The 6,000-nt window shown below is 50.6% G+C and overlaps 1 protein-coding gene across 1 annotated transcript in view; it reads left to right on the top strand.

The window, feature by feature from the left end:
* The first annotated feature begins 274 nt into the window (after positions 1 to 274).
* WDFY4 (WDFY family member 4) overlaps positions 275 to 6,000 on the top strand; it is a 235,169-nt gene continuing 229,443 nt past the window's right edge. The window contains exon 1 of the mRNA XM_045570637.1: positions 275 to 437. The gene's annotated coding sequence lies outside the window, so the exon portion shown is untranslated. The remainder of the gene's footprint in view (positions 438 to 6,000) is intronic.

Below are 6,000 nucleotides of genomic sequence, written 5' to 3'. Positions count from 1 at the left end.
GCCGCCTCCTGAAGGCTGAGCATGAGAGCACGTGACCACCGCGCGGACCTGGGTTTGTGGACGAGGGAGAGGAGGTAAGCTGATGAGCAGGAAGTTTATGCAGGGTGGGTGGCGCATGTGGTCCGGCCTCTCTGGTGCCTGGCTCTGCTGGGGTGTCTGCCACTGCCCGACAGTTTGCTGAGACAGGCCCAGCTCCAGGCCCACTACCCTCCCTTCCCCTCCACCAGGGCAGGCCCTTTCTGCTGGTGCTGCCAAGGAAGACCAGCCACACCTGGGAGCTGGGCCCGGGCCTGTCTGTGCCAACTGCCCAGGATAGAGAGGCCAGCTGGCTGAGCCTCCTTGCCCCTCCGTGAAAAGTGTTGAAGTGGGGGCCACTTCAGACTGGTCCCCAAGAAAGCTGGCTCTGTCCTGGCCCTGTGGTCATTCCTGGGGGTCTGGTAAGTAGGTGCCTCTTTGGGCCTCTCTTTCCTCATCTGAGTCACCACATTAAACCCTAGAAATGCCAGCATTTTCTGAACAAGCAGACCTCCTGTTCACTGAGAACTCGCTCTCCTCCGCTCCCCCTGAGCCCACCTCAGTGAGCACCAAGCCAATCCTGTCCAAGCTCTCTGAAGCGATGAGCTAACCCAGTGACTAAGCACTTGAATTTTAGTATGATTTTCTGAATAGTTGTGCATTTAATTTTTCAACAAATATTTATTAAAAACCAATCTCTGCCAGACACTGTTAAAGGCAACAGGCTCTGTGTCCGGGCCAGTGGTGCTGGGTGCACAGGTTGAAGTGGGGCGGAGAGCAAGGGGTGAGCGTGTGGGTCAGAGGCTGGGAAGGATGCGCCCTCTGGCAGAGACCTGAGGGAGGGGGCGCTGAGCCCTGCGGGTGTCTGAGCAGCCATCTTGGCAGGGAATGGAGAAGGCCCAGGTGCGGCGTGGAGGCCTGGTGGAGGCCCGGGTGGCAGAGAGGCAAGTAGGTGACTGGCCAGGGGTGGGCCTTCCTGTCCAGAGCGAGGACTTGGGCTGTGCTGCCTAACTTGGGATGCGTTTAAATGTTGACTAAATAGAAAATAAAATTAGAGAAAGTGCATAGGTCTAAGGAGTAGCAGGACCTGGGCTCTGAGTGCTGCCAGTTAGTGTGTTCTTAGAATCATTAGCGTTTTCGACGTCCCTGTGTGCTTGTCCTTCTCCCTCTCTCCTCACAGAAAACTCTGGTCCTACATTTGAGGCTTATTGTTCCCTTGATTTTCTTTATAGATTTACATTGTACATTTAAGTGGCTAAATATTTATCTAGTTTTATAAGGTTTTGAACTTTGTAATAGCAATGAAATATTTTCTTTTTTTTTTTTTTTCAATACTCACCTGAGGACATTTTCATTGATTTGTAGAGTGAGGGGAAGGGACAGAGACAGAGAGAGAGAGAGAGAGAGAGAGAGAGAGAGAGAGAGAGAGAGAGAGAGAGATTTGCCTCCTGCATGTGCCCTGATTAGGGTTAGGGATTGCAACCACAACCTAGGTATGTGCCCTGATGGGAAATCAAACCTGAGACCTTTTGGTACATGAGACGACACTCCTACCAAATGAGCCACGCTGGCTAGGGTGGAATTAAATATTTGTTTAAGACCTGCTTAATTTACTCAGAACCACGTTTCTGAAATTCCTTCCTATTGTTGCATGAGCCTCTCATTCATTCATGCTCGTGCGATAGTATTCTGTTATGCAGGAGTAAGTCTCACCACGGGTGGGCACCTGGGCTATGTCTAGGCTTCGGTTTTTTCCTGCGCTGAGCTGCAGGCGCTCCAGCACTTGTAGGGCTGCTAGGCTTGTCCTGGCACACGTATTTGGGGCGTGTGTGCGAGACCTCCCTAGCCTGTGTGCCCTGAGTGCAGCTGCTGGCCATCGGGCACCAGCGCCTCCAGCCTCGCTGAATACAGCAGCGCCCTGGGCCATTTCTCCTCCCACCAGCAATGTGAAAAGTTCTCATTGCTCCACATCCTCACCAGCACTTTTTGCCAAGCCAGTGAAAATGAAAAACGATCAAATTACGTTTAAATTTGTACTTCCTCAATCACTAAGGGTGGGCATCTGTTTATGTTATTGGTCATTCTGTGTGCCTTTCTTTTGGATCATATTTTTTGCCCATTTCTCTATGGGGGTCACCTATCTTTTATCCTATTGATTTACTGTAATTCAATCCATATTTGGATATTAATCCTCTATCATTTATGTATGTTGTAAATACTTTTTTCTTGTTTGTGCCTTGTAGCCTTATGTTCTTTGTGATTTTTATTAATGCCCAAATATCCTAATTCTAAACAAGCTTGATTTACCCATGTGTTTTTTATGACATATAATTACTTGTGTTGTCTAAGAAATTCTTCACTATAAACCTACAAAATTATCCTCTCACATTATTTAATAATTTAAAAAATAATTTTGATGTACACAGTTAAGTCTTTAGTTGCACCTGGAAATATGTTTTCTGTGTGGTGCGATGTGGGGGGAGCCTTCTATTTTATTTTGTTTTCCTATGTGATAACCAAGAGTCTTAGCTCCACTTATTAAAAAAGCCATTCTTCACTCACTGCTTTAAACAGTTCTGTTGTAAATCAAGGTATCATGGATATTTAGGTCTGTGTCTCTGTTCTGTCAATTTGCTTACCCCTTTGCCATACTACCCAATATTAACTATCCTATTAATAACAGCCTTATGCCCCAGGGACCTTCATGGAAGGAAGGCAAGGCAGCCTGGTCACCTGGGAGAGTGGGAGAGAGCTTGTGCAGGAGGGAAGGGAGGGAGATGGCTCCTCAGTCCCCTGAGAACACCACAGAGCTGCTCCCCATTTTTCTTACAACTGGGGCCTCACATTTATCTCCCTCCAAGTGCTGCAAACCTCAAAATGCTCCTGACTTTGCATCTGAGATGGTGTCTCTAGGCAGTGTTCCCAGTCCTTGGCTGACAGTCCCACCTGAAGAAGCTGCTAGAAGCCTAAGTCTCTAAGTCTCGCCCTGGGCTGCCCAGCCGAGCAGCCTGTGGCCCAACCTCACATGTGAGCAGTCTGCACTGAGATGGGCTCTGATGTGAAATGCACATCAGGCTTCAAAGATATTATTATACAAACGGACAATAGAAAGAAATGTGAACTATCTCATTAATACTTCCCATATCAATTGCATATGGAAAAGACAGCATTTTGGGTATATTGGTTTCAATAAAAGATTTTAAAATATATTTTTAAAATACATGTAATTAATTTAATATATTAATTTTGACTTTTAAAAATTATTTTTAGATGTTTTATTGATTTTAGAGAGAGGAAGGGGAAGAGAGAGAGAGACATCCATAGGTTGCCTCCTCTACGTGCCCCACCAGGGACCAAGCCTTCAACCGGAAGTGTGTGCTGACCGGACCAGCTGCCCTTTTGTTACTAGACGACTCTCCAACCAACTGAGCCCCAGAAGCCAGGGCTATTTTTTGCTTTTTACGTATGGCTACCCACACTTTTACACTTACTCATGTGGCTGAATCTGTGTCTGGCGTTGTGTGGGGCAACACCCTTCAGAGGAAGAGGCCTTGCTTCTTGGCCAGAGGCTTTTGTGGGGAACGCAGTTCAAGAACAGGAAGGTAGAGAAGTGAAAGGCCCTATGCCTCAAATAACTTCAAGGAGGAAGCAAGTATGGAGGGCAAGAGGAGTGGAGCTAGTCCCTGTCACAAACCAGGCACTGGGAGGGCTGCTATTTGCAAGCTCCTTTAATGGGATCAGTGTATTGCTCCCACTTTCCAGGTGGGACGAGGGGGGCTCGGAGAGGTAAGTCTGTCACCCGCAGTGACTCAGCCAAGTCCCACCTGCTGAAGAGCCTGCACTTGGCAGCTGGCAACACTCCCTCTAGTGCTGAGGAAATACTCTGGGCAGCAAGAGCCGATGTTTGGCTCATGTGCAAGACTGCCTTTTGGCCAGTGATTCACCTTTCTTTTGAGAACTCATCTTCGAAGATGATTCACAGGGAACTCAGTGATGAGCGGGTGTCCCTCCCCCAGCACCGCCCCCAGAGCGGGGGAGTCACCCCGGCATCGTTCCCAGGGCTTAGTCAGTTATGTCAGACCAGGAGGATGCTCATGGACATGCCAGTCGAGAGTTTAAGGAAAACTCTATGGGCTGAGATGGGCTCTGATGTGAAAAGCTAACCGTACCCATCATCACATCATAAACATATTCTATGTCACCCACATAGAATATGTTTATGATGTGATGATGGGTACGGTTAGCTTTATATGTCAATTATACGTAAAATATGCTTGGATGTGAAAAGTGGTGTGCAAAGAAGGGATACTTTTTGATTTTTGTGTTTTCTATACGATAATAAAATTGCCCACGTGGCGCTCCAGTATCAAAGGGGTAAAAACATGTACACGTGAAGCAGCTGCATTGTGTAGTCCTCAGAGTGTAAGTAGTTAGCCTGGGCTTCCCCTGGCTCTCCTGAGCGGCTGGGAGACAGGTGTAAGGGGACAGTGACCAGGGGGGGAGAGGGTGGGGTGCAGACACTGGGCAGGAGGAGTGACCAGGTCTGCAGCTCCAGGTGCATGTCCCACCCGTGTTGGGAGTCAGGCACCGGAATGCGGAGAGAGCAGGAGCTGAGAATCATGTATTTAAAAGAAAAATGCAACCCAACCAGAGGTGCGACCTTGCAACCTGGAGCCCTAGCTTGTCTGCTTTTCCGCCCCACAGGGCCTCCAGGAGACCTTTCATTCTGTAAATGGCACAAGCCAGGGAAACGGCGTTGGGGCTGCACTTTGTCTGGGGACCAGAGGGGAGAGGCAGTCCCCCCTCGTCTCCCTGCTGCTCCATTTGCTGGAAGGGACCCCTCACAGCCCCTTCGTTCCAAGAAACACTGCTTTCCTCACACAATTTAAAGTGTCAGAATAGTCCCGTTTTTAGATGTGTTTAATGTAATGATCCACCCCCCACCCATTTATTAACCGGCGTGGCATTTCATGATGGATCAAAAAGCAGAACTGAGGAACACAGGTGGAAAGCACATGCCTGAGGCGGCAGAGTGTGGGGGTGAGTGAGCACTGCCAGCCCGGGCAGAAGTTGTTACATTTGGGAAAGACACAACGTGCGCTTTCACTCCGCCTCGCCCCATGAGTGACTCCCTCCCAGGCACCCCACCTGTACAGGGATGATGGGGAGGGTGGGAGCCCCGTGTATCCGAGGGAATTACCAGGAGATCACGCGTGGATGCAGCTCTGCGAACCGCAAAGGGCTGGTGGTGGCTGCTCTCTAATCACAGATGGCCTGCGGTGCAGGGATCACTGGAGAGAGGAGCTGACTGTCTTGGTTAGAGTATCTGGGAAGCCTGTGCCCGGAGGCAGGGAGCTGTGTTTTGCTGGCAGCAGGATTTGGACTTGTGGAGGTGTCTCAAGCAGGGTCACTGAGTAAAGGCCAAGGGTCAGAGGGAGACCCCGCTGGGGGTGCGTGGGAAATTGGGCAGGGGGGAGGGGGGCGGCCCTGGCTGGGATGCTCCTAGAGAACGGTGGGGGTGGGGGGCTTGGATAGAAGACACTGGAGCAGGAAAGAGAGTGACAAGATGCTCCCAAGTCCATGTGGGTGGGTGGGGCAGCGCAGCCTGGGCAGAGCGGCCTGCAGGGCAAGGCTGGGAGAGAGTGGAGAAGCAGGGGTGGGGGAAAGGGAGGAGCAGCCCCAGGGAGGGCAGGGGCCCAGGCCCCCGGCTCGCTCCCTGCGGTGGGATCTGAGGTTCCGTGGCTCTTGGGGAGTGTCCGGGGTGCATGTTGCCATCCCGGGCATGCAGAGGAATTGGGTCTGGGCTGAAGATGTTCCTGACACAGTGAGACTTGGAGCCTGCAGGAGCCTCACTCTGGGTAAACAAACACCCAGGCCTCAGGAGCAGGCTGAAGGCTCTGAACACGAGTCTGATGTGAAAATAGCGCTCACTGGGGGACAGACCCGAGGAGCCCCATGTGATGGTGGGTCTGAGTCAGGGAGGGG

Source organism: Pipistrellus kuhlii, unplaced genomic scaffold (assembly GCF_014108245.1).
Source record: "Pipistrellus kuhlii isolate mPipKuh1 unplaced genomic scaffold, mPipKuh1.p scaffold_m20_p_35, whole genome shotgun sequence".
Taxonomy (NCBI): Eukaryota; Metazoa; Chordata; class Mammalia; order Chiroptera; family Vespertilionidae; genus Pipistrellus; species Pipistrellus kuhlii.
Note: the sequence above shows the minus strand (reverse complement) of the source record. Positions and strands in the feature narration are given on the sequence as shown.